Below are 25,974 nucleotides of genomic sequence, written 5' to 3'. Positions count from 1 at the left end.
AGGCTTGAAGTTTAAATGGGAGAAAATTAGGTATTGGTTAGGAGGGGATGGTGTGCGTGACTGACTGATGTCTGTTAGGGTGGGTATTGTGTGCGTGAAGGTTAGTATGCATTGTCTATTGACTTGAGGGGGGTGGGTGGATATAGTACCTTGTTTGAGTGTGTATTGATGGGGACAAAGTAGTAAAATGTGAGCTAATCACTGACTGCAGTGTGTCCTACAGACGAACCCTGCTGCTGTTGGCCTTGACACCAGCTTTGGTAGTACAGAGCCGTTAGACTCATTGGATGAAAGCTTTCAGCCTGGAATAAACTCAATCATCTGACTTTGAAACAAGCCAGAACAGCAAAAGGTATTTATGAAAGAGCACAATACCCTCTTGAGAAAACAAAATCACCAATACACGGAACTGTCTACAACAGTCAGTTCTTTGGCATGGGGAAGAAGAGCTGTTAGTATTCTCTTCTAGCCTATTCACTCTATTTTTGGCGGTGCTTCTTTACTCAACCACACTACTGTAGGTGCACATACACAACAATACATGACTAGACTGTCTACAAGTCAAGCCCCCCTCAAACCTTTCACATCTTTCTGAATGATTGACTCTGAGTGTAACAAAATACATACCAGTCTACTCTACCCTTTTTTGTTTACTAATTAACATGGTTTATTGTATGATTATATATCCTCATGATCTGTATTCATGTCTTTCCAGGAGACTTTCAGCACAAACAAATAATCTGCAAGAGGTCGAAGTAGTGGGTGATGAAGAGTGTACGAGAGGCTTGTTCACCTGGCTGTGGAGTGCAGAAAGGAACTGCCGGTTGTCTACAAGGAGCCTGAGTTATAGCTCCCCAAACCCAATATCCCTGCCAACAGCGCCAAAGCCTGCTAAACCAGCTGCCATTACTCAACACAACAAAAGGTTCACCCTCTGAAGAGCATTCTGGAACCTGCCTGGAACATTCAAGCAACACAACATCCATATTTTTGTAGTATAATATAGAATGCCTAGTATGCTCACAACTACATTGTGGTATAGATATTGCTAGTTGTTGTACATACAGCATATATAAGTATACTGTCAAGTGGGCAAATTTTTCCTGCTGTATCAGAAAAGTGTTGACTTCAACTACTGGGTCAATTAATTGTGATATTCATGAAATGTATTTGGATAAACTAGCGAATGTCTTACTGCACAAAACATGTATGCATGGACTTGGTGTATCATTTAAACTTTAATTTGTTGGCAAGTAAACATGTTTCAATAAAACAGTATATTAGTCTGTCAATAGTAAGTAGATTGACAGATTAGTCTGCTAAATGACAAAGAATGTAAAAATAAAGAAAAGTTATATAGTAAATGAGTAGACATGGCTTGTATTCAAGACCAAGTTTATTTGCTCTGGAGACCTAGGTGAGTGTACTCAGCAGTATGCAGGAACAGTTATGGCAATTTATATACAGTAGAATAAAAATATACTAATGCTTATAATAAATGCCCTGAAATGCTTACTTACAAGCCCTGAACCAACAGTGCAGTTCAAGAAGAGTTACAAAAATATTGACCAAATAAACTACAGTAAAAAAGAATACTAACATAACAAGGCTATACAGTGCCTTGCGAAAGTATTTGGCCCCCTTGAACTTTGCGACCTTTTGCCACATTTCAGGCTTCAAACATCAAGATATAAAACTGTTGTCCCGGCACCACATTGCCAGTTCTCTGACCTCCTCCTTGTAGGCTGTCTCATCTTTGTTGGTGATCAGGCCTACCACTGTTGTGTCGTCAGCAAACTTAATGATGGTGTTTGGCCACACAGTCGTGGGTGAACAGGGAGTACAGGAGTGGACTAAGTACACACTCCTGAGGTGCCCCAGTTTTGAGGATCAGCGTGGCAGATGTGTTGTTGCCTACCCTTACCACCTGGGGGTGGCCCATCAGGAGGTCCAGGCTCCAGTTGCAGAGGGAGGTGTTTAGTCCCAGGGTCCTTAGAAACGTGATGAGCTTTGAGGGCGCTATGGTGTTGAATGCTGAGCTGTAGTCAATGACCAGCATTCTCACATAGGTGTTCCTTTTGTCCAGGTGGGAAAAGGCAGTGTGGAGTGCGATTGAGATTGTGTCATCTGTGGCTCTGTTGGGGTGGTATGCGAATTGGAGTGGGTCTAGGGTATCTTGGGGGGATGCTGTTGATGTGAGCCATGACCGGTCTTTCAAAGCACTTCATGGCTACTGATGTGAGTGCCAAGGGGAGGTAATCATTTAGGTAGGTTACCTTTGCTTCCTTGGGCACAGGGACTATGGTGGTCTGCTTGAAGCATGTAGGTATTACAGACTAAGTCCTGTAGCGTAGCATCAGTGTCATCTGACCACTTCTCTATTGAGCGAGTCACTGGTACTTCCTGCTTTACCTTTTGCTTGTAAGCAGGAATCAGGAGGATAGAATTATGGTCAGATTTGCCAAATGGAGGGCAGGGAGAGCTTTGTATGCATCTCTGTGTGTGGAGTAAAGGTGGTCTCGAGTTTTTTTCCCTCTAGTTGCATATGCTGGTAAAACTTGGTGAAACTGATTAAAGTGTCAAAGTCCCCAGACACTAGGACTGCCGCTTCTGGATGAGCATTTTCTTGTTTGCTTATGACCTTTTAGAGTTGGTTGAGTGTGGTCTTAGTGCCAGCAACGGTCTGTGGTGGTAAATAGACAGCTACGAATGATATAGATGAGAACTCTCTTGGTAGATAGTGTGGTCTACAGCTTATCATAAGCTACTCTACCTCAGACGAGCAATACCTCGAGACTTATTTAATATTAGACATCGCGCACCAGCTGTTATTGACAAAAAGACATCCCCACCCCTCGTCTTACCAGACGTAGCTTCTCTGTTCTGCCGGTGCATGGAAAATCCAGCCAGATCTATATTATCTGTGTCGTCATTCAGCCACGACTCGGTGAAACATAAGATACTACAGTTCTTAACTTCATGAAACGAGCAATCCCGTATCCGGGATCCTATTTATAGCCTCAAGCTCATTAGCATAACGCAACGTTAACTATTCATGAAAATCGCAAATGAAATGAAATAAATATATTTGCTCTCAAGCTTAGACTTTTGTTAACAACACTGTCATCTCAGATTTTCAAAACATGCTATTGAACTATAGCTAAACAAGCATTTGTGTAAGAGTATTGATAGCTAGCATAGCTATAAGCCTAGAATTCAGCCAGCAACATTTTCACAAAAACAAGAAAATCATTCAAATAAAATCATTTACCTTTGAAGAACTTCAGATGTTTACAATGAGGAGACTCTCAGTTAGATAGCAAATGTTCAGTTTTTCAAAAAATATTATTTGTGTAGGACAAATCGCTCCGTTTTGTTCACGTTTGGCTACAAAAAAGGCCTGTATCCAGTTATGGCCTCAAGCTCATTAGCATAAAGTAACGTTAACTATTCATAAAAATCGCAAATGAAATGAAATAAATATGCTAGCTCTCAAGCTTAGCCTTTTCTTAACAACACTGTCATCTCAGATTTTCAAAATATGTTTTTCAACCATAGCAAAACAAGCATTTGTGTAAGAGTATTGATAGCTAGCGTAGCATTTAGCGGGCAACATTTTCACATAAACCAGAAAAGCATTCAAATAAAATAATTTACCTTTGAAGAACTTTGGATGTTTTCAATGAGGAGACTCTCAGTTAGATAGCAAATGTTCAGTTTTTCCTGAAAGATTCTTTGAGTAGGAGAAATCGCTCCGTTTTGTACATCACATTTGGCTACCAAAAAACCCCGAAAATTCAGTCACCAAAACGCCGAACTTTTTTCCAAATTAACTCCATAATATCGACTGAAACATGGCAAACGTTGTTTAGAATCAATCCTCAAGGTGTTTTTCACATATCTCTTCATTGATATATCGTTTGTGGAAGTCTGCTTTCTCCTCTCAATCACATGGAAAAATACTTGCAGCTGTAGTTTACGCACCAATTTCGACGCAGGACACCGGGCGGACACCTGGTAAATGTGGTCTCTTATGGTCAATCTTCCAATGATATGCCTACAAATACGTCACAATGCTGCAGACACCTTGGGGAAACAGCAGATATTGTAGGCTCGTTCAGGGCGCATTCACAGCCATATAAGGAGACATTGGAAAACAGCGCTTCAAAAATTTTGCTAATTTCCTGTTTGAAGTTTCATCTTGGTTTCGCCTGTAGCATCAGTTCTGTGGCACTCACAGATAATATCGTTGCAGTTTTGGAAACGTCAGAGTGTTTTCTTTCCAAAGCTGTCAATTATATGCATAGTCGAGCATCTTTTCGTGACAAAATATCTTGTTTAAAACAGGACCGTTTTTTTATCCAACAATGAAATACTGCCCCTAGAGTTTCAAGAGGTTAATGTCCCGTTGGTAGGATAATCGTAATTGTAGGTCATCAATTTTATTCTCCAATGTTAGCAAGTAGGATGGATGGCGGTGGGAGTTTACTCGCTCGACCTACAGATTCTCAGAAGGCAGCCCAATCTGCTTCTTCTTTTCCTTCGTCTTTTCAAATGCCGGAGATTTGGGCCTTTTCCCAGGAGAGCAGTATATTCTTCTCGTCGGACTCATTAAAGGAAAAAGCTTCTTCCAGTTCGTGGTGAGTAATCGCTGTTCTGATGTCCAGAAGTTATTTTCGGTCATAAGAGATGGTAGCAGCAACATTATGTACAAAATAAGTTACTATAATTTTACCAAGGGAATACTTGTATATGGTGTTTTTGTGTTGGCAGTGAGGTGTTCGGAGTCACTTTGATACAAGGGGAGATTGTTGTTATGGGACTTTTCACATATCTACATCGTCATCAACTTCTTTATATCCAAACGGTATTGTCTGTGAGAGAAAGACAAACGGTATTACACATTCATGGACAATCGTTGTGTACTGTCTGTATTCCTACTGTATCAACATGGTGTAGAATATGAGACTTCTCACAGACACGTTGGCTACAGTAGCTACAACAGACAGGTATAGTTACTCCAAAACTAATATGGAGTTGTGCTCCTAATGAGAGGCACTGAGGCTGGTTACCTAGCTATAATGTTAGACCTCAGTACATTTTAGGTACTGTAAATACACCGCTAGCTAAACCTGGCTAGCTTGCCTTGTAGTGGTACTAGCAAGCCCCATTATGACCGAATCAATCACAATTTTACTGTACTGAACAACCCTGCCTCGTGTAAAAAAGAGAGCTTATATTGGTAGCTAGCTACCGACAGCAAAACAGCTTACTCATTTGACTATTGCTGTTCTGTTTTCTGGTCCAGCTTGTCTAGACTACTGCCGTTGCTTGCTGGACTTGCGATATATTTTTTTGCTGTCTCCACTCCTCTCCAGTGTATTCCAGATCAAATAAATGGGGCTGTATGTTCCTATGTAAAAGAACATCAAATAATGTTTCGTTGTACAGCTCTTCTTGGAAAGAGCAATCATCAGAAACAGCCATCGTAACTATTTAGCAATCTCGGATGGACAGTGCCGGTAACATAGCTCCTGTGAACCTGTAAACTAGTACCGTCCCCGTTTTGAAAAGGAAGTAGGACACCTGTCAGGCTGTACTCCTTACAAAGCCAGGGGAAATGATTCAACCTAGATATCCTGCAATGTCCTGGCAGATAGGAACATGGTTGAGACAAGTGCAATGGCCCTATTATAAGCGAATAAGCGTGATCGTGCAATTGGCGAAACACAAAGGCCACAATAATTGTTACAAAACATGAATCCATTCATTTTTAGATCATACAGCAGGCTCAGTCAACCAATGACATCAGTGGTTGAACATTGGTTGAACATTGGTCATTGGTTGAACTCTCAAGGTGCGAAAATGTAAATGATACAGCTATAGTGCACAATTGTGTCTGAAACACCCTATCGTCATTCATAATAATGTATAACAACACAGAGCGAGACCCAGATGCAGACACAGGAGGCAGATGGTTTGAGTCTCTATTTATTGTGCAACAAGGGGCAGGCTAGAGTTCAAAACCAGGTCAGAGTCCAAACGGTACAGGGCGGCAGGCAGGCTCAAGGTCAGGGGCAGGCAGAATGGTCAGACAGGCGGGCTCATTGTCAGGGCAGGCAAGAGGTCAAAACCGGGAGAACTAGAAAAAAATGAGACAAGGAAAAAGCAGGAGTATGGAAAAAAATGCTGGTTGACAAGACAAGATGAACTGGCAACAGACAAACTGAGAACACAGGAATAAATACCCTGGGAATAATGGGGGAAACGGGTGACACCTGGAGGAGGTGGAGACAATCACAAAGACAGCTGAAACAGATCAGGGGGTGAAGATTATGTAGGGAGACTGGAAAAACGCCACAAATAGTGTCTTGCTGTGAAGTTACCCTTTAACGGGGCACCACTTGCTCTAACCAAGAAACTATAAAATAGTTACAATTATAACTACGGTTAACTTGTAATTCTGAAAGAAATTAAGTTCTTAAAATGACAAGGCAATGCGTTTCTCAGAGGCCAGTATACTTTATAAAACAAATGACTTTATTATCAGCAAAAAAACAGGATAAAGCAATCAATGTACAAGATAAATTAATAATGGAGATTGTGATGGCAAAATGATGTACTAATGTGATAGGCTACAGAATCACAAACAGGGAATGGGGATTAGAGGGCATAAAATCAAACAGTTATTCTTGATATTTCAGAACGAAACAAGGCATGGATTATAGGAGAAATATAGAAAGTAACAGATTACATGCTCACATTCAAATCAGTGAAAATAAAACGAGGTCGAGCTGGACGACTCTCTGTCTGGAACCAAAGGTCTTCAGAGAACTTTACATGCACACAGTCCAAAACAAAGGATTTCAGATGTCTAAGTAGAATGGTTTTGTAGTTTATAAACAACATTTACCATGGCTGGTTGCCAGTCAGAACACAAGAAGTGGTGTTCACACATTTAATTTAAATTCCTGGACAGGAAGACGTGAGGCATCCCATCTGGAGAGCTGTGATTGGCTCAGGTGAGGGAATAGTTCCTGGGGCTGGGTCATCCCTCATTCATCGCCTGCAGAGCATGAGTTGAGCAATTGTTCACAGAAATGGAGTGTACTTCGTACTACACCGGCTCCGATGCTCGTCGGATGTGGCAGGGCTTGCAAACTATTACAGTGACACTAGCTTACCAGATGAGCAAAATAACTTCTATGCTCGCTTCGAGACAAACAACACTGAGCATCACCTGCTCTGGATGACTGTGTGATCACGCTCTCCATGGCTGATGTGAGTAAGACCTTCAAACAGGTCAACATTCACAAGGCCGCAGGGCCAGACGGATTACCAGGACGTGTACTCCCAGCATGCGTTGACCAACTGGCAAGTGTCTTCACTGAATACCATCATGTTTCAAGCAGACCACCATAGTGCCTGTAGCCAAGAACACCAAGGTAACCTGCCTAAATGACTACTGACCCGTAGCACTCACGTCTGTAGCCATGAATTGCCAAGACCCACTCCAATTGGCATTGCATACCGCCCCAACAGATCCACAGATGATGCAATCTCTATTGTACTCCACACTGCCCTTTCCCACCTGGACAAAAGGAACACCTACGTGTGAATGCTTTTCATTGACTACAGCTCAGCGTTCAACACCATAGTGCCCTCAAAGCTCATCACTAAGCTAAGAACCCTGGGACTAAACACCTTTCTCTGAAACTGGATCCTGGACTTCCTGACAGACCACCCCCAGGTGGTAAGGGTAGGTAAAAACACACCCGCATCGGTGATCCTCATCATGGGGGTCCCTCAGCGGTGCGTACTCAGTCCCCTCCTGTACTCCCTGTTCACCCATGACTGCATGGCCAAGTATGACACCATCATTAAGTTTGCCAACGACACAACTGTGGTAGGCCTGATCCCAGACAACGATGAGACAGCCTATAGGGAGGTCAGAGACCTGGCTGTGTGGTGCCAGGACTACAACCTCTCCCTCAACGTGATCAAGACAAAGGAGATGATTGTGGACTACAGGAAAATGCAGACCGAGCACATCTCCATTCTCATCGAAGGGGCAGGTTGAGAGCTTCAAGTTCCTACTTTCTGAGCACTTTTTGTCTTAACTGCATTGTTGGTTAAGGGCTTGTAAAGTAAGCATTTCACCTGTTGTATTCGAAGCATGTGACAAATAAAATTACACTCTCATAATGTCTTCCACCGCCTATGTGAAGACTGTGGTCGCACAGATACTAAACAGTATACTTTTCTGTGGATGAACAAGGGTAATACCTGCTAATTGTCAGCATATCACACACATTCTAAAATTCAATATTATTACACACATGTCTCAACACTTTTAACCATGTCATTTTCGGTCCGTTTATGCTGTTTGCTTGGGAAAATAAGAGCGTTTGAGGCACTTTTGCGTGCAGTGTATTGTTCTCTATTGGAGAAGTTCCTTGGCTGTCGTAGTTGGAGTCGTAGTCATCATCACTGTTCGCCAGAAACCTGCTGTGTCCATGTCGCCGGCAAGCTGTCTTAGCACCATTAGGTTAAACTTGCCGTCATTAAACTGGTAGGAGGAGCTTTGATGTAGACTAGTGGTGTGAAATGAGCAAAAGAGGGGAAGGACGACTCGTACTGGGAGCTTGCTGTGAGAGTGGCCGCCCTCTTCCTTTGTTCTCTGGCCAGTGAAGTGAAGTGTATTCTCACTGTGGTTGATGTGTTAATTCGACGCTCCTCTACACCCCATTTGATTGATCCACAGGTGACAGGTGACAGTACAACATTTAAGTCAATATGTACAACAGACTGACTCCCACAGTCAATGTCCCGCAATAAGAGCTACGACGCTAATATTTGTGTCAACTCTTCACAGTTGTTCTTTAAAAAAATAACAATAACTTAATATTTTATTTAACTAGGCAAGTCATTTAAGAACAAATGGTTATTTACAATAACGGCCTAGGAACAGTGGGTTAACTGCCGAGGGGCAGAGCGACAGGTTTTTACTGTCGGCTCAGGGATTCGATATAGCAACCTTTCGGTTACTGGCCCAATGCTCTAACCACTAGGCTACCTGCCACCCTAGACAAAGGTTCTGTGGGTGTCACTGAGTACACTTATCCCCCATTTTATTGACCCACAATCCATAGGTAAGGTTGTACAGTGCAATATGAATCTCCAATCCACATAGTAGGTTGACTGGTAAGCTTAATATCTTTCATTTCACAGTGGTTTCAGAGACCCCAATATGAGTTTAGACGCTAATATTTGTTTAAACTTACAGTTGTGTTCTGCATAAGGTTGTACAGTGAAATAGAAGTATGCCGCCAATGCAGTTCTGAATTCTAATACATCCACATCCAAACAAGAAGACTCGAGGCTGTAATCACTGCCAAAGGTGCTTCAACAAAGTACTAAATAAAGGGTCTGAATACTTATGTAAATGTGATATTTCAATGTTTTATTTGTAATACATTTGTAAACCTTGTCATTATGGGGTATTGTTTGTAGATTGAAGAGGGAAAAAGCGATTTCATCCATGTTAGATTAAGGCTGTAACATAACAAAATGTGGGAAAGTCCAGGCATCTGAACACTTTATGAATGCACTGTATAACATACATGTGAGAAAAACAACAACTAATGATTGGTTTACATTAGAGCCGACCACAATGCAGGCGACGGCTAAAGGATGAATTTGGTGGAGCAACTGCAGAAACTTGCCACTTCCTGACTTTTTGTAATGATCATGCAGTCGACATGCAGGTGCAAGTCAGACTTTTTTTTTACATCATAATCCAACACACTTTGACAACAGGGTTCTCAAATGGCACCCTATTGCTTATGTAGCGCACAACATTTGCCTCATGTTTGTAGTAAGACTTACTGATGATGATCAGTGAATAACATCAAGACTGAACAGTGGGAGGGTAGCGAAGTGTGTTATGGGTCATCAGTGTTTGTGACACTGATATGACATCTCTGTAGAGGAGACACGGTTAATCGTGGAGGGGATAGTGATGTCATTATCTTAGGGTGCATCCCAAATGGAACCCTATTCCCTGCATAGTCCTTAGCTAAAAGTGGTGCACTGTAAAGTGAATAGGGGATGCAGCCTTGATAAATGGAGTTATGATATAAACTTTTGGGAGGCGGAGATGATGTCACCACAGTAGGAGATTTGTGTGTCATTGTTCTGGCGGAGGGGATTACAATGTAATTGTTTCACGTAAGGGTGGCTTTACATCTCCCCGGGCAGTAGGTGTGTGTGTGTTTTTTAACAAGGCAGGGGTGAGAGCCAAATAGAAATAAAATAGCATGTACTGATGATAGAGGCAGAGGTGTGGGGTAGAAAGAAAGAGCGAGCAATAGAGAGAGAGACATATAATACAATAAGTCTGTTTCTATAGCAACCATCTAACCAGAGGCGGGGGAGAGAGAGGTGCGGCGCTGGAGAGACGGTTTCCGTAGCAACACACAGAGGGAGAAAGTGACTTAAAGAAATTTTGGAGAAAATACAGTGGGGCAAAAAAGTGTCTGAAAAAGTATTTTAAAAAGTATTAAAAATCCTACAATGTGATTTTCTGGATTTTTTTTCTCTCATGTCTGTCATAGTTGAAGTGTACCTATGATTACAGGCCTCTCATCTTTTTAAGTGGGAGAACTTGCACAATTGGTGGCTGACTAAATACTTTTTTGCCCCACTGTACATATATAGATACATGTAAAAAGGCAACATAGTCAAGTGCAGGTGTTTGAGAGAAGAGGGGAAAGAAGAGTGGGTTGTGTGTGGAATCTACAGTACAGGGCAAATAAGAAACAGTAGGGTCCTGTGTGGCTCAGTCGGTAGAGCATGGCGCTTGCAACGCCAAGCGTCGTGGGTTCGATTCCCGCTGGGGCCACCCATATGTAAAAGTAGTGGCCCCAGCCGACTTGTAAGTCGCTTTGGACAAAAGCGTCTGCTAAATGGGATATATTATTATTATTATTAGAATATGTTGCTATTTGGGATGCAGGTTCTTTTTGTCTGCCACCATGCCTCCCTGAGCTCAGCACATTTAGACAGGTCAAGATGCTGTACTCATTTCATCTCTTTGACTACATCCCAAATGGCACCTGGTTCTCTTTATAGTGCACTAAAGGGCTCTGATTAAAAGTAGTGCAGTATATAAGGAATATGTTGCTATTTGGGATGCAGGTTCTTTTTGTCTGCCACCATGCCTCCCTGAGCTCAGCACACATTTACCAGTATAAATACTTACTGTTGAGGTCAGAAGTTAACATATACTTATTTTGAAGCCTTAAAACTCGTTTTTCAACCACTCCACAAATTTCTTGTTAACTTGCTATAGTTTTGGCAAGTCGGTTAGAACATCTACTTTGTGCATGACACATAATCTTTCCAACAATTGTTTACAGACAGATTATTTCACTTATAATTCACTGTATCACAATTCTAGAGGGTCAGAAGTTCACATACACTAAGTTGACTTTTCCTTTAAACGGCTTGGAAAATTCCAGAAAATGATGTCATGGCTTTAGATGCTTCTGATAGGCTAATTGACATCATTCGAGTCAATTGGAGGTGTACCTGTGGATGTATTTCAAGGCCTACCTTCAAACCCAGTGTCTCTTTGCTTGACATCATGGCAAAATCAAAAGAAATCAGCCAAGAACTCGGGAAAAAAAATTGTAGTCCTCCACAAGTCTGGTTCATCCTTGAGAGCAATTTCCAAGCACCTGAAGTTACAACGTTCATCTGTACAAACTATCGTACTCAAGTATAAACACCATGGGACCACGCAGCTGTCATACCGCTCAGGAAGGAGACGTGTTCTGTCTCATAGAGACTAACGTACTTTGGTGTGAAAAGTGCAAATCAATCCCAGAACAACAGCAAAGGACCTTGTGAAGATGCTGGAGGACACAGGTACAAATGTATCTATATCCACAGTAAAACGAGTCCTATATCGACATAACCTGAAAGGCCGCTCAGCAAGGAAGAAGCCACTGCTCCAAAACCGCCATAAAAAGCCAGACTACTTTTTGCAACTGCACATGGGGTCAAAGATCGTACTTTTTGGAGAAATGTCCTCTGGTCTGATTAAACAAAAATAGAACTGTTTGGACATAATGACCATCATTATGTTTGGAGGAAAAAAGGGGAGGCTTGCAAGCCGAAGAATACCATTCCAACCGTGAAGCACAGGGGTGGCAGCATCATCATATTGTGGGGGGGGGGGGCTTTGCTGCAGGAGGGACTGGTGGACTTAACAAAATAGATGGCTTCATGAGGTAGGAAAATTATGTGGATATATTGAAGCAATATCTCAAGCCATCAGTTAGGAAGTTAAAGCTTGGTCGCAAATGGGTCTTCCAGATGAACAATAACCCCAAGCATACTTCCAAAGGTGTGGCAAAATGGCTGAAGGACAACAAAGTCAAGGTATCAGAGTGGCAATCACAAAGACCTGACCTCAATCCTATAGAAAATGTGTGGGCAGAACCGAAAAGGCGTGTGCGAGCAAGGAGGCCTACAAACCTGATTCAGTTACACCAGTTCTGTCAGGAGGAATGGGTCAGAATTCACCCAACTTATTGTGGGACACTTGTGGAAGGCTACCTGAAACATTTTACCCAAGTTAAACAATTTGAAACTAAATACTAATTGAGTGTATGTAAACTTATGACCCACTGGGAATGTGATGAAATAAATAAAAGCTAAAATAAATAAAATAAACTCAATCATTCTCTCTACTATAATTCTTACATTTCACATTCTTAAAATAAAGTGGTGATCCTAACTGACCTAAAAACAGGTAATGTTTACTAGGATTAAATGTCAGGAATTGTGAAAAACTGAGTTTAAAAGTACAGTATTTGGCTAAGGTGTATGTAATCTTCCGACTTCAACTGTATTTTTCGCAGGTATTTTAATTTATATAAGCACATTCATTCTTTCTCATCTTTCGGTTGCTAGCGACACAACCCAGTCGTTTGTTCGATTAGTTCGACATTTATAGACTCGACCCAGCCGTTCGTTCTTTATGTTCCGTTGCCATGCTTGCTGGCAATGTTCCTATCCCTTGTTTGCTAACTGGAAAGCTAGCTACGGCTAACACAGTCTCTTCCTCTCAGCCAGAATAACAGCAAAGTAGCTGTTTTCTATTAACATTCACTCGGATACATACATAATAATGAGATGATAATTCCTGATATTTTTCTGGAATAGATTAGAACAGTTTGCCGCCTAGTCAGGACACTTGTCAACACTGACTGTTCATTACAAGGAAATCACATTGCATATCAAGCACAAGGCTAGATGCTAGCTAAATAGTTTGTTGCTAGCAAACCTGCCAATATGACAACTAAATTCAAAAATATCGGCTGCTGAAAATAGCTGGTCAAACTAGAAACCTGTGAGGATTTGACAGCATAGCGTCGGAGAGGACAGGAAAAATTCAGGTTCACCAAAAATGTACCTGCCTATTCCAGTGTCTATTAAGCTAAATGGCATATTGGCAAATGCAGGATTTCTGCAGAATGATATGGACCCTCTGCATGTGAAATCTGGTGTCAACGGCTTATAATGGCTTCTTTCCCAATTGCATGATTGAACAAATGTTCTTCATTTGTTTGCTGCTATGTCTTTTATGTTTTGTATATCTTTGCCACAGAAACAACATCCCCTGTAGAGATTTGAGTGACATCACAGGAGAACCTCACAATGAGTACATCACAAACAGAATATCAATTAAGAGGATAATTCTACGCACACACACACACACACACACACACACACACACACACACACACACACACACACACACGCGCGCACACACACACACACACACACACACACACACACACACACACACACACACACACACACACACACACACACACACACACACACACACACACACACACACACACACACACACACACACACACACACACACACACACACACACAATGATGGGGGCTTTACAAACAGTGTTGGTGGGGTAAGAAGGGTTGGGAGGGAGGGAGGGGAGGGAGGGAAAGGGGGATGGATGATAATGAGAGGTTTCTTTTGTATTTTTTAGTCTATCTCTCTCGCTCAGGATTCCTCCTTTTCAGTTACCATGGGGACTGCATGCATGCTTCCTCTTCTCCCTCTTACCTCTGCTCTCACTCATTTCAGTGTTACCATGGTGATCTATTTCTCTCTCTCTCCTGCATACCTGCTACCTGTTTCACATCCTTCCCGCACTGTCCCGTTGTGTTTCACCCCAACATGTCTGTTTATTTGTTTGTTTGTCTCTCTTCCTGTTTGTTTTTCTTCCTCTCTGCCTGTCTGTTTCTCTCTCTGCCTGTCTGTCTGTTTCTCTGACTGTCTGTCTGTCTGTTTTCCTGGCTGCCTGTTTGTCTGTCGACCTCTCTGCCTGTCTGTCTGTTTCTCTGACTGTCTGTCTGTCTGTTTTCCTGGCTGCCTGTTTGTCTGTCGACCTCTCTGCCTGTCTGTCTGTTTCTCTGACTGTCTGTCTGTCTGTTTTCCTGGCTGCCTGTTTGTCTGTCGACCTCTCTGCCTGTCTGTCTGTTTCTCTGACTGTCTGTCTGTCTGTTTTCCTGGCTGCCTGTTTGTCTGTCGACCTCTCTGCCTGTCTGTCTGTTTCTCTGACTGTCTGTCTGTCTGTCTGTTTTTCTGGCTGCCTGTTTGTCTGTCGACCTCTCTGCTTGTCCCCCTTGCTGCCTGTCTGTCTGTCCTTCTGTCTGGCTGCTTACCTATCTGTTTGTCTGTCCCAGTCTCGCTTGGCTAACCAGGTCTTTGTCTGTCTGTCTCTCCATCTCGATCCATTTACGTCTGTCCATGTGCATATGTGCCCATCTAGCTACGGCTCTCTCTTTCTGTCTTTCTGTGTTTTTTCTTTCTCTCTGGTTGACTGTCTGGATAGCAGCCACTTCACCTCTAATCCCCCCTTTTCTCTTCTCCTTTTCCTGCTCTATCACTCTGTCTGATTGTCCCTCTCCTTGCATCTCCCTTTCTGCTTTTTCAGAAACATTTGTTTGTTTTCTATCAAAACAGTATTAATTGAATATCATTGTGAATATTTGCAGAAGGCAGTTTTTGCTATGGTGATATAACTTTTGGATTTGCTTGAGTGAGGGATGAATAGAGGGTTAGACAGAAAGACAACTAAATGTACAGAGATGGAGGGAGGACCTAGTAAGTGAAAATGTATATGTCTCTATCCCGTCTCTATACTGCATTATTATACGTCGTTGCCAAAGCAAATGTCTTCATATGCTGTTAATGCAGGCAGCAGGCACTCTCCAATTCATTTCAATAGGGATATCTGAAGACCCATATTACATGGGGAATAGGGTTGGGGTCAAATCGAATTTAAGTCAGTCAATTCTGGAAGTAAACTGAAATTTCAATCTAAGAATTGAAAACAGGCAGCTATTTTCAACAACTTCTGGAGAAAACTGAAAAGTTGAAGATATTTATTTCAAAAGTTAAATGTTTTTCACTTCCTGAATTGACTGCCTTCAATTTGAATTGATCCCAACCCTGATGGGGAGAGATGGAAGACAAAATGTAAATCTGTGGAATTACTTGCAAATACAGATGATACAGTCAGAGAGAGAGGGGAGACGGGGAGAGAGAGGGGAGGGGGAGAGAGAGGGGAGGGGGAGAGAGAGGGGAGACGGGGAGAGAGAGGAGAGACGGGGAGAGAGAGAGGAGAGACGGGGAGAGAGAGGGGAGACGGGGAGAGAGAGGAGAGACGGGGAGAGAGAGGGGAGACGGGGAGAGAGAGAGGAGACGGGGAGAGAGAGGGGAGACGGGGAGAGAGAGGGGAGACGGAGTGAGAGAGGGGAGACGGAGAGAGAGGGGAGACGGAGAGAGAGAGGGGAGACGGGGAGAGAGAGGGGAGACGGAGTGAGAGAGGGGGAGACGGAGAGAGAGGGGAGACGGAGAGAGAGGGGAGATGGAGAGAGAGAGGGGAGACTGGGAGAGAGAGGGGAGACGTAGAGAGAGGGGAGACGGGGAGAGAGAGGGGAGATGTAGAGAGAGAGGAGATGGAGAGAGAGAGGGGAGACGGAGCGAGAGAGGAGAGACGGAGAGAGAGGGGGGACGTGGAGAGAGAGGGGAGACGGGGAGAGAGAGGGAGAGACGGGGAGAGAGAGGGGAGACGGGGAGAGAGAGGGGAGACGGGGAGAGAGAGGGGAGACGGGGAGAGAGAGGGGAGACGTGGAGAGAGAGGGGAGACGGGGAGAGAGAGGGGAGACAGGGAGAGAGAGGGGAGACGTGGAGAGAGAGGGAAGAAGTAGAGAGAGAGGGGAGACGTAGAGATAGAGGGGAGACGGGGAGAGAGAGGGGAGAGGGGGAGAGAGAGGAGACGGGGAGAGAGAGGAGACGGAGAGAGAGAGAGGGGAGGGAGACAGAGAGAGGGAGTGAAATGAGGAAGGAAGGAAGGAGAGAATAGGGAGGGAGAGTAGAGGTACAGAGAGGGATAAAGGGGGGAGAGAGAGGAGGGGATAGGGTGAATGGTCAGTGGGGAGGCATAGATTGGTTGTTTGCTTAATCAACATACTCAACAAGACGGTATGCTATACCAACTGTTAGTTCCTATAGCCCAATGAAAGACATGTTGATGGGAGTACTAATTTTACAAATGTCAAAGTTGACATTTCATTACTGAGAGGCAGTGGGCTCAAGTGAGGGAGGATAGCAAAAGAGAGAGATCGAGAGGGAGTGGAGAGGAGGAAATACCATGCATTCCATTAGTGGCCACAGAGAGAGGGAGTGGAGAGGAAATGGAGTTGGGATGCAGCGAGACAGAAACAGAGGAGGGGAAAGACAAAATGAAAGAGAAATAAAGAAAACAAGGGAGAGGTGGTACTGAATGCATATAGGATGAGGGAGAGGTGGTACTGTATGCATATAGGATGAGGGAGAGGTGGTACTGTATGCATATAGGATGAGGGAGAGGTGGTACTGAATGCATATAGGATGAGGGAGAGGTGGTACTGTATGCATATAGGATGAGGAAGAGGTGGTACTGTATGCATATAGGATGAGGGAGAGGTGGTACTGTATGCATATAGGATGAGGGAGAGGTGGTACTGTATGCATATAGGATGAGGGAGAGATGGTACTGTATGCATATAGGATGAGGGAGAGATGGTACTGTATGCATATAGGATGAGGGAGTGGTGGTACTGTATGCATATAGGATGAGGGAGAGGTGGTACTGTATATATAGGATGAGGAAGAGGTGGTACTGTATGCATATAGGATGAGGGAGAGGTGGTACTGTATATATAGGATGAGAGAGAGGTGGTACTGTATGCATATAGGATGAGGGAGAGGTGGTACTGTATATATAGGATGAGGGAGAGGTGGTACTGTATGCATATAGGATGAGGGAGAGGTGGTACTGTATGCATATAGGATGAGGGAGAGGTGGTACTGTATATATAGGATGAGGAAGAGGTGGTACTGTATGCATATAGGATGAGGGAGAGGTGGTACTGTATGCATATAGGATGAGGGAGAGGTGGTACTGTATGCATATAGTATGAGGGAGAGATGGTACTGTATGCATATAGGATGAGGGAGAGGTGGTACTGTATATATAGGATGAGGGAGAGGTGGTACTGTATGCATATAGGATGAGGGAGAGGTGGTACTGTATGCATATAGGATGAGGGAGAGGTGGTACTGTATGCATATAGGATGAGGGAGAGGTGGTACTGTATATATAGGATGAGGGAGAGGTGGTACTGTATGCATATAGGATGAGGGAGAGGTGGTACTGTATGCATATAGGATGAGGGAGAGGTGGTACTGTATGCATATAGGATGAGGGAGAGGTGGTACTGTATGCATATAGGATGAGGGAGAGGTGCTACTGTATGCATATAGGATGAGGGAGAGGTGGTACTGTATGCATATAGGATGAGGGAGAGGTGGTACTGTATGCATATAGGATGAGGGAGAGGTTGTACTGTATGCATATAGGATGAGGGAGAGGTGGTACTGTATGCATATAGGATGAGGGAGAGGTGGTACTGTATGCATATAGGATGAGGGAGAGGTGGTACTGTATGCATATAGGATGAGGGAGAGGTGGTACTGTATATATAGGATGAGGCAGAGGTGGTACTGTATGCATATAGGATGAGGGAGAGGTGGTACTGTATGCATATAGGATGAGGGAGAGGTGGTACTGTATGCATATAGGATGAGGGAGAGGTGGTACTGTATGCATATAGGATGAAGGAGAGGTGGTACTGTATGCATATAGGATGAGGGAGAGGTGGTACTGTATGCATATAGGATGAGGGAGAGATGGTACTGTATATATAGGATGAGGAAGAGGTGGTACTGTATGCATATAGGATGAGGGAGAGGTGGTACTGTATGCATATAGGATTAGGGAGAGGTGGTTACTGTATATATAGGATGAGGGAGAGGTGGTACTGTATGCATATATGATGAGGGAGAGGTGGTACTGTATGCATATAGGATGAGGGAGAGATGGTACTGTATATATAGGATGAGGAAGAGGTGGTACTGTATGCATATAGGATGAGGGAGAGGTGGTACTGTATGCATATAGGATGAGGGAGAGGTGGTACCCTATGCATATGGGATGAGGGAGAGGTGGTACTGTATGCATATAGGATTAGGGAGAGGTGGTTACTGTATATATAGGATGAGGAAGAGGTGGTACTGTATATATAGGATGAGGCAGAGGTGGTACTGTATGCATATAGGATGAGGGAGAGGTGGTACTGTATGCATATAGTATGAGGGAGAGATGGTACTGTATGCATATAGGATGAGGGAGAGGTGGTACTGTATATATAGGATGAGGGAGAGGTGGTACTGTATGCATATAGGATGAGGGAGAGGTGGTACTGTATGCATATAGGATGAGGGAGAGGTGGTACTGTATGCATATAGGATGAGGGAGAGGTGGTACTGTATATATAGGATGAGGGAGAGGTGGTACTGTATGCATATAGGATGAGGGAGAGGTGGTACTGTATGCATATAGGATGAGGGAGAGGTGGTACTGTATGCATATAGGATGAGGGAGAGGTGGTACTGTATGCATATAGGATGAGGGAGAGGTGCTACTGTATGCATATAGGATGAGGGAGAGGTGCTACTGTATGCATATAGGATGAGGGAGAGGTGGTACTGTATGCATATAGGATGAGGGAGAGGTTGTACTGTATGCATATAGGATGAGGGAGAGGTGGTACTGTATGCATATAGGATGAGGGAGAGGTGGTACTGTATGCATATAGGATGAGGGAGAGGTGGTACTGTATGCATATAGGATGAGGGAGAGGTGGTACTGTATATATAGGATGAGGCAGAGGTGGTACTGTATGCATATAGGATGAGGGAGAGGTGGTACTGTATGCATATAGGATGAGGGAGAGGTGGTACTGTATGCATATAGGATGAGGGAGAGGTGGTACTGTATGCATATAGGATGAAGGAGAGGTGGTACTGTATGCATATAGGATGAGGGAGAGGTGGTACTGTATGCATATAGGATGAGGGAGAGATGGTACTGTATATATAGGATGAGGAAGAGGTGGTACTGTATGCATATAGGATGAGGGAGAGGTGGTACTGTATGCATATAGGATTAGGGAGAGGTGGTTACTGTATATATAGGATGAGGGAGAGGTGGTACTGTATGCATATATGATGAGGGAGAGGTGGTACTGTATGCATATAGGATGAGGGAGAGATGGTACTGTATATATAGGATGAGGAAGAGGTGGTACTGTATGCATATAGGATGAGGGAGAGGTGGTACTGTATGCATATAGGATGAGGGAGAGGTGGTACCCTATGCATATGGGATGAGGGAGAGGTGGTACTGTATGCATATAGGATTAGGGAGAGGTGGTTACTGTATATATAGGATGAGGAAGAGGTGGTACTGTATGCATATAGGATGAGGGAGAGGTGGTACTGTATGCATATAGGATGAGGGAGAGGTGGTACTGTATGCATATAGGATGAGGGAGAGGTGGTACTGTATGCATATAGGATGAGGGAGAGATGGTACTGTATATATAGGATGAGGGAGAGGTGGTACTGTATATATAGGATGAGGCAGAGGTGGTACTGTATGCATATAGGATGAGGGAGAGGTGGTACTGTATGCATATAGGATGAGGGAGAGGTGGTACTGTATGCATATAGGATGAGGGAGAGGTGGTACTGTATGCATATAGGATGAGGGAGAGGTGGTACTGTATGCATATAGGATGAGGGAGAGGTGGTACTGTATGCATATAGGATGAGGGAGAGATGGTACTGTATATATAGGATGAGGAAGAGGTGGTACTGTATGCATATAGGATGAGGGAGAGGTGGTACTGTATGCATATAGGATTAGGGAGAGGTGGTTACTGTATATATAGGATGAGGGAGAGGTGGTACTGTATGCATATAGGATGAGGGAGAGGTGGTACTGTATGCATATAGGATTAGGGAGAGGTGGTTACTGTATATATAGGATGAGGGAGAGGTGGTACTGTATGCATATAGAATGAGGGAGAGGTGGTACTGTATGCATATAGGATGAGGGAGAGGTGGTACTGTATGCATATAGGATGAGGGAGAGGTGGTACTGTATGCATATAGGATGAGGGAGAGGTGGTACTGTATGCATATAGGATGAGGGAGAGGTGGTACTGTATGCATATAGGATGAGGGAGAGGTGGTACTGTATGCATATAGGATGAGGGAGAGGTGGTACTGTATGCATATAGGATGAGGGAGAGATGGTACTGTATGCATATAGGATGAGGGAGAGGTGGTACTGTATGCATATAGGATGAGGGAGAGGTGGTACTGTATGCATATAGGATGAGAGAGAGGTGGTACTGTATGCATATAGGATGAGGGAGAGGTGGTACTGTATGCATATAGGATGAGGGAGAGGTGGTACTGTATGTATATAGGATGAGGGAGAGATGGTACTGTATGCATATAGGATGAGGGAGAGGTGGTACTGTATGCATATAGGATGAGGGAGAGGTGGTACTGTATGCATATAGGATGAGGGAGAGGTGGTACTGTATATATAGGATGAGGGAGAGGTGGTACTGTATGCATATATGATGAGGGAGAGGTGGTACTGTATGCATATAGGATGAGGGGGAGGAGGTACTGTATGCATATAGGATGAGGGAGAGGTGGTACTGTATGCATATAGGATGAGGGAGAGGTGGTACTGTATATATAGGATGAGGGAGAGGTGGTACTGTATGCATATAGGATGAGGGAGAGGTGGTACTGTATGCATATAGGATGAGGGGAAGGTGGTACTGTATATATAGGATGAGGGAGAGGTGGTACTGTATGCATATAGGATGAGGGAGAGGTGGTACTCTATGCATATAGGATGAGGGAGAGGTGGTACTGTATGCATATAGGATGAGGGAGAGGTGGTACTGTATGCATATAGGATGAGAGAGAGGTGGTACTGTATGCATATAGGATGAGGGAGAGGTGGTACTGTATATATAGGATGAGGAAGAGGTGGTACTGTATGCATATAGGATGAGGGAGAGATGGTACTGTATATATAGGATGAGGGAGAGGTGGTACTGTATGCATATAGGATGAGGGAGAGGTGGTACTGTATGCATATAGGATGAGGGAGAGATGGTACAGTATATATAGGATGAGGGAGAGGTGGTACTGTATGCATATAGGATGAGGGAGAGGTGGTACTGTATGCATATAGGATGAGGGAGAGGTGGTACTGTATGCATATAGGATGAGGGAGAGGTGGTACTGTATGCATATAGGATGAGGGAGAGGTGGTACTGTATGCATATAGGATGAGGGAGAGGTGGTACTGTATGCATATAGGATGAGGGAGAGGTGGTACTGCATGCATATAGGATGAGGGAGAGGTGGTACTGTATGCATATAGGATGAGGGAGAGGTGGTACTGTATGCATATAGGATGAGGGAGTGGTGGTACTGTATGCATATAGGATGAGGGAGAGGTGGTACTGTATGCATATAGGATGAGGGAGAGGTGCTACTGTATGCATATAGGATGAGGTGGAGGTGGTACCCTATGCATATGGGATGAGGGAGAGGTGGTACTGTATGCATATAGGATGAGGGAGAGGTGGTACTGTATGCATATAGGATGAGGGAGAGGTGGTACTGTATGCATATAGGATGAGGGAGAGGTGGTACTGTATGCATATAGGATGAGGGAGAGGTGGTACTTTATGCATATAGGATGAGGGAGAGGTGGTACTGTATATATAGGATAAGGAAGAGGTGGTACTGTATGCATATAGGATGAGGGAGAGATGGTACTGTATATATAGGATGAGGGAGTGGTGGTACTGTATGCATATAGGATGAGGGAGAGGTGGTACTGTATGCATATAGGATGAGGGAGAGGTGGTACTGTATATATAGGATGAGGAAGAGGTGGTACTGTATGCATATAGGATGAGGGAGAGGTGGTACTGTATGCATATAGGATGAGGGAGAGGTGGTACTGTATGCATATAGGATGAGGGAGAGGTGGTACCCTATGCATATAGGATGAGGGAGAGGTGGTACTGAATGCATATAGGATGAGGGAGAGGTGGTACTGTATATATAGGATGAGGAAGAGGTGGTACTGTGTATATATAGGATGAGGGAGAGGTGGTACTGTATGCATATAGGATGAGGGAGAGGTGGTACTGTATGCATATAGGACGAGGTAGAGGTGGTACTGTATGCATATAGGATGAGGGAGTGGTGGTACTGTATGCATATAGGATGAGGGAGAGGTGGTACTGTATGCATATAGGATGAGGGAGAGGTGGTACTGTATGCATATGGGATGTGGGAGAGATGGTACTGTATATATAGGATGAGGGAGTGGTGGTACTGTATGCATATAGGATGAGGGAGAGGTGGTACTGTATGCATATAGGATGAGGGAGAGGTGGTACTGTATATATAGGATGAGGAAGAGGTGGTACTGTATGCATATAGGATGAGGGGGAGGTGGTACCCTATGCATATAGGATGAGGGAGAGGTGGTACTGTATGCATATAGGATGAGGGAGAGGTGGTACTGTATGCATATAGGATGAGGGAGAGATGGTACTGTATGCATATAGGATGAGGGAGAGGTGGTACTGTATGCATATAGGATGAGGAAGAGGTGGTACTGTATGCATATAGGATGAGGGAGAGGTGGTACTGTATGCATATATAGATGAGGGAGAGGTGGTACTGTATGCATATAGGATTAGGGAGAGGTGGTACTGTATGCATATAGGATGAGGGAGAGGTGGTACTGTATGCATATAGGATGAGGGAGAGGTGGTACTGCATGCATATAGGATGAGGGAGAGCTGGTACTGTATGAATATAGGATGAGGGAGAGGTGGTACTGTATGCATATAGGATGAGGGAGAGGTGGTACTGTATATATAGGATGAGGGAGAGGTGGTACTGTATGCATATATGATGAGGGAGAGGTGGTACTGTATATATAGGATGAGGAAGAGGTGGTACTGTATGCATATAGGATGAGGGAGAGGTGCTACTGTATGCATATAGGATGAGGGAGAGGTGGTACCCTATGCATATAGGATGAGGGAGAGGTGGTACTGTATGCATATAGGATGAGGGAGAGGTGCTACTGTATGCATATAGGATGAGGGAGAGGTGGTACCCTATGCATATAGGATGAGGGAGAGATGGTACTGTATACATAGGATGAGGGAGAGGTGGTACTGTATGCATATAGTATGAGGGAGAGGTGGTACTGTATGCATATAGGATGAGGGAGAGGTGGTACTGTATATATAGGATGAGGGAGAGGTGGTACTGTATGCATATAGGATGAGGGAGAGGTGGTACTGTATGCATATAGGATGAGGGAGAGGTGGTACTGTATGCATATAGGATGAGGGAGAGGTGCTACTGAATGCATATAGGATGAGGGAGAGGTGCTACTGTATGCATATAGGATGAGGGAGAGGTGGTACCCTATGCATATAGGATGAGGGAGAGGTGGTACTGAATGCTTATAGGATGAGGGAGAGGTGGTACTGTATGCATATAGGATGAGGAAGAGGTGGTACTGTATGCATATAGGATGAGGGAGAGGTGGTACTGTATGCATATATAGATGAGGGAGAGGTGGTACTGTATGCATATAGGATGAGGGAGAGGTGGTACTGTATGCATATAGGATGAGGGAGAGGTGGTACTGTATGCATATAGGATGAGGGAGAGGTGGTACTGCATGCATATAGGATGAGGGAGAGCTGGTACTGTATGAATATAGGATGAGGAGAGAGGTGGTACTGTATGCATATAGGATGAGGGAGAGGTGGTACTGTATATAGGATGAGGAGAGGTGGTACTGTATGCATATATGGATGAGGGAGAGGTGGTACTGTATGCATATAGGATGAGGGAGAGGTGGTACTGTATGCATATAGGATGAGGGAGAGGTGGTACTGTATGCATATAGGATGAGGGAGAGGTGGTACTGTATGAATAGGATGAGGGAGAGGTGCTACTGTATGCATATAGGATGAGGGAGAGGTGGTACTGTATGCATATAGGATGAGGGAGAGGTGGTACTGTATGCATATAGGATGAGGGAGAGGTGGTACTGTATGCATATAGGATGAGGGAGAGGTGGTACTGTATGCATATAGGATGAGGGAGAGGTGGTACTGTATATATAGGATGAGGGAGAGGTGGTACTGTATGCATATAGGATGAGGGAGAGGTGGTACTGTATGCATATAGGATGAGGGAGAGGTGGTACTGTATGCATATAGGATGAGGGAGAGGTGGTACTGAATGCATATAGGATGAGGGAGAGGTGGTACTGTATGCATATAGGATGAGGGAGAGGTGGTACTGTATGCATATAGGATGAGGGAGAGGTGGTACTGAATGCATATAGGATGAGGGAGAGGTGGTACTGTATGCATATAGGATGAGGGAGAGGTGGTACCCTATGCATATGGGATGAGGGAGAGGTGGTACTGTATGCATATGGGATGAGGGAGAGGTGGTACTGTATGCATATAGGATGAGGGAGAGGTGGTGCTGTATGCATATAGGATGAGGGAGAGATGGTACTGTATGCATATAGGATGAGAGAGAGGTGGTACTGTATGCATATAGGATGAGGGAGAGGTGGTACTGTATGCATATAGGATAAGGAAGAGGTGGTACTGTATGCATATAGGATGAGGGAGAGATGGTACTGTATATATAGGATGAGGGAGAGGTGGTACTGTATGCATATAGGATGAGGTAGAGGTGGTACTGTATGCATATAGGATGAGGGAGAGATGGTACTGTATATATAGGATGAGGGAGAGGTGGTACTGTATGCATATAGGATGAGGGAGAGGTGGTACTGTATGCATATAGGATGAGGGAGAGGTGGTACTGTATGCATATAGGATGAGGGAGAGGTGGTACTGTATATATAGGATGAGGAAGAGGTGGTACTGTATGCATATAGGATGAGGGAGAGGTGGTACTGCATGCATATAGGATGAGGGAGAGGTGCTACTGTATGCATATAGGATGAGGGAGAGGTGGTACTGTATGCATATAGGATGAGGGAGAGATGGTACTGTACATATAGGATGAGGAAGAGATGGTACTGTATGCATATAGGATGAGGGAGAGGTGATACTGTATGCATATAGGATGAGGGAGAGGTGGTACCCTATGCATATGGGATGAGGGAGAGGTGGTACTGTATGCATATAGGATTAGGGAGAGGTGGTACTGTATGCATATAGGATGAGGGAGAGGTGGTACTGTATGCATATAGGATGAGGGAGAGGTGGTACTGTATGCATATAGGATGAGGGAGAGGTGGTACTGTATGCATATGGGATGTGGGATGGTACTGTATATAGGATGAGGGAGTGG

The 25,974-nt window shown here is 44.1% G+C and overlaps 1 protein-coding gene across 2 annotated transcripts in view; it reads left to right on the top strand.

The window, feature by feature from the left end:
* LOC135558221 (kin of IRRE-like protein 1) overlaps positions 1–25,974 on the top strand; it is a 132,072-nt gene that overhangs the window by 9,426 nt on the left and 96,672 nt on the right. The window contains exons 2-3 of one of the 2 annotated variants that reach the window (XR_010458331.1): positions 224–352; positions 716–1,364. The exons of the other annotated variant lie outside the window; for it this stretch is intronic. The gene's annotated coding sequence lies outside the window, so the exon portion shown is untranslated. Of the gene's footprint in view, positions 1–223; positions 353–715; positions 1,365–25,974 lie in introns of those variants that run through there. 2 annotated transcript variants of the gene reach the window in all.

This window comes from Oncorhynchus masou, chromosome 17 (assembly GCF_036934945.1).
Source record: "Oncorhynchus masou masou isolate Uvic2021 chromosome 17, UVic_Omas_1.1, whole genome shotgun sequence".
NCBI lineage: Eukaryota > Metazoa > Chordata > Actinopteri > Salmoniformes > Salmonidae > Oncorhynchus > Oncorhynchus masou.
The sequence above is the reverse complement of the archived record's forward strand: the minus strand, read 5'-3'. Positions and strand labels throughout refer to the sequence as shown.